The sequence below is a fragment of the Protopterus annectens genome, chromosome 4.part0 (genome assembly GCF_019279795.1).
Source record: "Protopterus annectens isolate FY-2018-M chromosome 4.part0, PAN1.0, whole genome shotgun sequence".
In the NCBI taxonomy this organism is placed as follows: domain Eukaryota; kingdom Metazoa; phylum Chordata; order Ceratodontiformes; family Protopteridae; genus Protopterus; species Protopterus annectens.
Window position 1 is genome coordinate 1874157213 of NC_056733.1, and position 6864 is coordinate 1874164076.

Genomic DNA, 6864 nt, shown 5'->3' on the forward strand with positions numbered 1-6864 from the left:
CTGTGGGATTCTGGCTATGGCCTGGAACCATGGCTGATGACACCCATCAGAAGTGCGCACACACCCACGGAAGAAAACCATGACGACACACACTCAAACTAGAATAATCATGGAGTGTGTGGGTTTCTGAAGTCACATTTTCAGTGCCTAGCTATATCCAGTGGAGCCCTGCAGTTTAAGCCACACACATATATACAGATATTCACAGTATGTACTATGCTCCACAATCTGATCCTGCAGAAACAGCTGCACCAGTATCAGCAAGGGGGAGGGATACTCATCCCCCACCAATGCCTAGGTCACCACAACCACAGTCAGAGGAGGACTCGGATAAAGAACCCCCAGCTGCTGTCCCTGTAGGCAGATGTAGGTGTGTTCAGTATTCCTTTGTTTTGGCTAAGAGACAATGCATAGCACATTCACTGATCACCTAGGGACCTAATATCTTTCTCCTGCTCACATACCTATAGTAAATGTGATGCCATGCAACTCACACAACCTTTACTTCCACATGTATTGGTTCTGTACTGCTTGCATCAAACAGAGTCAGCCCTGAACTAAAAGTGTGTCAACTGCTACATTTGCAAGGTAAGTCCTGAAACTAGAGTATATTCTTTAATAATATTATGGCATATCTTTGTATTTCCTAACATGGTGCAGTAAGCAAGTAAATAGTGGTGGATTTGTACAGAAAGTACCTTAACATGTGACACCAGACACTTTTATTACTTATATTTGTCCATTAATAATTAGTAGGTCTCAGGCTTGAAAGATTCACACAGTTATACCTCTGAAGAATTCTGCTGTTCCCTGCATGGTCTCAGTTTAGCACCATACCTTTTGATGATACAGATTGCAGTTTCTCTTCAGACTTGTTTGTGTCATAAGAATAACTGAGCTTTGTTCCCCCAAAAGAATAGTGTACCCTTGTTCCTGCAATAGCAGTAACGTACCTATGCTACCCCAAAAGGACAGTATATATGTGTGTGTGCCACCCAACCTAGACTTTATTTGTTGGCAACTACATATATTAGAATTATATTTGTAAGCATAATTATGACAGGTTGTGTGATTAACTGCTGTATGTCCAAATGTAGTGAGGAGAATTAAATGTACAGATCACAGCTGATGGTTTGATAGCAGTGTACATTCTGATGCAGTTGGTTGTGTGAAGAATGTGTTTCCATTTCATTGATGCAAAGCTGTTTGGTGGCTAAGAGCACTGAGGCATCCCTTGTGTTTTATGAAGCTGTATTGGTGTGAGGGTTCAAATCCTGACATATGTAGAAATGTGTGATGTGTACTATCAAGTTTTACTGTGCTTGTACATATTTTGTGTACATGTTCCTTAGTTTAGTATCTTTTCCTAGTTGTCTTCTTTTAATTCCAGTTTTTCCGTGCCCAGACTGCGGACAAAAGATGTCTATTACGGATGCCCATGTGCAGTGTGTTTATTGTTTGGGTGAGGAGCACCTGCAGGAGTCATGTAGTATCTGCCACTCCTTTTCTACTCGAGTGCTTGCAGAAAGGAAGAGGAAGTTAATTGATAGGGGTATTACCAAACACCCTTTCTTAGAGGCATTGTCTGAATAGTATGGGGCCAGCAAATCATCCACATCTTCCTCGGAATCCAGGACAAAGAAAAGAAAAAGTCAGAAAGTGTTGTGACTTCGGCTCCACTGACTTCGGAGTTGACAGTCTGTTCTTTTCGGGCCCAGGACACTGCTCTGGAATCGGTTGCCGAAAAACCTCCCTCTCTACTGCTCCAATCGGCTCCATCTATTCACTCCTCCAGGTCTTCTGTCAGCCTGTCTGATTTGGATATAGACCTGCTGGTTCAGAAACTCTTAAAGGCACTAGGCCTAGTTAAATTGCTGTCGGCTCAGACCCAATCGTCGGAGCCGAAGACCATTACTCCTGACCTGTCTGCTCCTCCTCCGAGCCATACCAGACCTTCGGGGCCAGAGGAGGCTGACCTGATGATTGTGGATCTCTTGCAGCCGACACTTGCTCCAGTGTAGTCAGCTCCATCTGCTCGGACGTCCTCGGCGCCGACCGGGGACTCTAGGAGCCAACACTCTCTGGTCGGGTCCAGGGAGGATAGTCGCAGCAACTTGTCGGTGACAACTCTTCCCCTTGGGGCTTTGGCTTGGGTGAGCTCGGCTCCTACCTCGGGCTTGGACCCATGGCTTCGGTGTGGGAAGGGATCGCTGCTCCTTTTGACCTGTTGACTCCTCATCAGAGTCCTGGTGCATTTGAAGCCATGAGGTGAGTGTTGTCTCCTAAGACTTCCTTATCTCAAGGTCTGGCCTCTGCCTCCCCTAAAGTGCCTGTGTCAGTTTCTATTTCCTCCAGTCATCCCAAGCGTAGAGACCCAGAGCCTCAGGTAGCCCCACAGGGCGCTCCCTGCTCTTACTGAGACCTCTCCAGAAGTTCCCCCAGAAGAAGTTCCCAGGAAGAGATTATGCAAGAGGAGGCATTTCGACTCCCCACAGGAGTCCCTAACATCAGACACTGACTTGGATGAATCAGAAGGGTCCCCTAGATCCCCATCTGAGGACATCTCCTTTGCGGAAATTCTTGAAATTCTATGGCAGAGGGGTGATTGGCAGTCCAAGAGCCCTACTATGGATGAGTCGGTTCTCCTGAAGGCGTTCGGGTCTCAACCTTCCACCTCTTGGGTGTCTCCGCCGTACGATGAGCTTATGGATCTGGTCTCTCGTAGGGTGTGCGAGTCACCAGAATCTATAGAACCTGTCCCTAGGAGTCCTAATAAGTTTATTTCTGCCCCCGTAGATAAGTCCTTCTTGACCAAGGCAGTACCTGTTGATGCCACGGTGGTGGCGGCAGCCACCAAAAAGGAAATGTCTGAGACTTGCTTGTCTATCCATTCTCCTAACAGAGAATCTAGGATCATGGATCGATATGGGACACGTATGTTTAGTTCAGCGACTTTCTCACTCAGATCACTGAACTACTTGACCCATTTTACCAGACTGCAGAGTAATCTCCTTAAGGAATTGGGAGATACTCTTCAGGGTGCTGTAGCTATGAGTGTATCCGACAAAGATGCTACCCAGCTTGCTACCCTTAATTCGATAGTTAACTCATCCGTGCATCTCGTATTTTACTCAGTTGATGGTTTGATTAGAGCTGCAGGTACAGGAATTGCTCTTCGTAGGCATGCCTGAATGCGAATGTTCCTTTGCGGAACCCTACAACTCTTCCTTTATGAATACCCCATTTGATGGCTCATCTTTGTTTGGGCCAAAGGTGAAGGAGACTTTGACCAGGTGTGAACAAGAAGGAAAGACTCTGTCTGCCGTCGGAGTCCATTTTTCCACACCCACTCGACCCTTTCCTAAAGGTCAGAGAGGAGGAAAGATGTGGTTCCGGAAAGCCCAAGGAGCCTTTCAAGACACACGTGGAGAGCCCCCTCCAGAGGCAGAGGAGGGGGTTACAATGGAAGACGCTGCCCTCGCGGCAGAGGAGGTCTGCAACACCAGGGTGACAGAGGTCATTTCTCTGGTCAGTCCTACCAGCGCTCCTGAAGGGAGGCCCGGCTGTCCTACTCTGGAGACAGTCAGGGGTCGCTTGTCATTGTACCCAAATGCTTGGCTAGATATAACAAATGACAGTTGGGTACAAAGTATCATTTCCAGAGGGTATTTCATACCATTTTCCACCCAGCCCCTTCCCGTCAAAAAAATCCCGGGCGTTCCACCCAGTCACAGGGAACAAGCAACAATAGAGGTACGCTGATTGCTAGAAAAAAGAGTCATCCAACCAGTCCAGGCAGACGAAACATGATTCAGAACTTACTCAAGATTCTTTTTGGTTCCAAAAAAAACAGTGGACTGGAGACCCATTTTGGATTTCAGCAGACTCAACCAATTTGTGAGGAAAGAGAAGTTCCGAATGGTCACGCTACAGTCCATACTTCCCTTTTTAGGGAAAGACAATTGGATGTGCTCGATCTATCTCAAGGATGCATACTACCATATAAAGATGGCCAGACCATCCAGGGATCACCTGCGTTTCTGGCTAGGAGCCAATCATTATCAATTACGAGCTCTGCCCTTTGGTCTCTCTACAGTCCCCAGAGTGTTCACCATGTGCATGGCAGTAATGGCCCACCTGAGGCATCTTAGGATTCCAGGTGTTTCCATACTTGGACGATTGGCTCCTTACCTCCACCACCAGGCATCAACTTCTTCAAGTGAGAGAGGCTACTGTGACACTCTGCAATCGGCTAGGCATTACAGTCAACTTCGAAAAGTCTGCATTGTTGCCATTGCAGCATATCATTTTTATAGGGACAGAATTAGACATGTCAACCACCACTCTTAGTCTTCCATTAGAAAGGGTTTGTATTCTTCGCCAACACATCATGTCCTTAATATCAAAGAACAGAGTACCAGCTGCAGAGGTATTGAAAGTACTAGGATTGATGGCAGCAGCAATCTTGGCAATCCCGTTAGCAAGGATGCATATGAGGATCCTTCAATGGCTTCAGTTCACACAGTGGTCTTATCACACAATCCTGATAACGAATTCCTGCAAGAAAGATCTTCAGTGGTGGTTGACATCTCTTCATATCACAATAGAACGTCCCTTCATGCTACCCCCTCCAGTTGCCACTGTGACCACAGACACTTCCCTGATAGGGTGTGGGGGGGGGCATTTTCAGGAAAAGACTGCCCAAGGTACATGGACAGATCAAGAATCACATCTGCATATCAATGTCCTGGAGATGAGAGCAGTACTTCTAGCGTTGCAATACTTTCAGGGCTTTCTTCCTCTAGGGACAATTGCAATACAGACAGACAACATGTCAGTGGTCTGGTACCTGAACAAGCAAGGCAGGACCAAGTCTTACCCCCTTTGCCGAGAAGCCCTCAGAGTATGGCAGTGGGCAGTGTCATCCTAGCACTTCCTGTTAGCAGTGCACATCCCGGGCAAATCCAACATCATAGCGGACAGACTGAGCAGGGCAATTTTATTGCCCCACGAATGGTCCCTCAAACAAGAGATTGCGGACAGGATTTTCCACAAATGGGGCCAGCCTTCCTGTAACCTGTTTGCCAGTCATAACAACAAATGCAGAAGCTATTTTGCCCTGACTCCCATGCCAGGTCACTCCCCGAGGGATGCTCTTGTCCATGATTGGCCCCCGGGTCTCCTCTACGCATTTCCCCCAATTCCTCTAATACCCAGATTTTATTCAGAAAGCAAAGTCGCTGGGACGGACAATCATCCTTATAGCCCCTCATTGGCCTTAGCAGATTTGGTTTCCGTTTCTTTACCATCACATTCTGGAAGACACATGGATCCTGGACCCAGTTCCAGACTTATTGACACATCCGTCAGGGGATCTTCATCCATCATTGCAGACACTGAAGCTAACCGCTTGGCTGCTCCAATTCCCGGCATAGCTAGGCTTTATAATCTTTCCTATGACACCAGTCAAATTTTGTTGGCTTCCCATAAGCCTTCCACTAGAAAATTGTATCATAGTAAGTGGAAGAGATTTTCCATTTGTACTTTCTCCCATATCATTGACCCTTACCAAGTGCCATTGTCTTCTATTTTACAATTCTTGACAGAAATTTTCAACAAAGGAGCAGCGGCTGCTACGGTGCAGGTACAACTAGCTGCTATATCTAATTTCCATCTAGGGACCGATGGCTTGAATATTATGGGTCACCATTTGTCTAAGGCTTTTCTAAAATGTACCTTTCACAAGGCCTCCAGTGAAGACCCCTTATTCTCCCTGGAATTTTAATTTTATGTTATCTCACATCATTCTTTCTTCCTTTTGAGCCTGCATCATCTTGTGAACTAAAATTTCTATCGTGGAAAACTATCTTCCTTGTAGCCATCACTTCAGCTCGCAGAGTGTCAGAGCTCCAAGCCCTATCCATCAAGCTTCCTTATATGGTCTTTCATACTGATAGAGTATCTCTCAGGACAAATCCATCCTTTTTGCCTGAAGTATGTTCTGAGATTAACATCAATCAAGTCATTGAGTTGCCCGTTTTCTTCCCTAATCACACCAACAAATTGGAATATATGTTGCACAAACTCAATGTTCACAGACAACGTAGATTTTATTTAGACAGAACAAAAGACATTAGAAAATCAGATCAGCTTTTTGTGTCTTTTTCTGAGGCCAGGAAAGGTAAACCAGTCGCCAAAACAACTCTGTCTAAGTGGCTGTCGGATTGTGTCACTTACACCTATTCTTGTCATAACATGCCCTTGTCTAGTAAGGTGAAGGCTCATTCAACCAGAGCAGTTTCTACCTCTTCAGCCTTTCAAGCTATATTACCCTTGGACAACATCTGTTTGGCAGCCACATGGTCTAAATCTGACACTTTTATAACTTATTACAAAGTGGATAAGGCCTCCAGGGACAGGGCTTCAATTGGTTCTACGGTTCTGAAAAGTGTACTTCCATGGACCACCCAAGATCAAGGTGCTAGGGACGCTATCAGTGAAGAATGAATGGCGAGATTGAACAAGTTCACATAAAGAAGTTATGTACTCACCATAACGTTTCATGTGAGATTTTCCATCTCGCCTTCATTCTCACATCCCTCCCTCCTTCCCCCTCCTGGCTAAAAGTTGACTTGGAGGCTGTCTTCATCCTGGTTTTTCAATGTGTCTTCATTCCTAGGCAGAATAATTATTGTATTTCTATTCTATATGGTACGCAGCAAACAAGATCTGAGGTAATCCCAGCAGTGCATTGTGGGATAAGGAGTTGGGTCTCGAGCTACTGGAAAACTTTGAGCTTGCTAGTCGGCCGTGCCAGAGCCGAAGATCTGCTCTGAACCCATCAGTGAAGAATGAAGGTGAGAT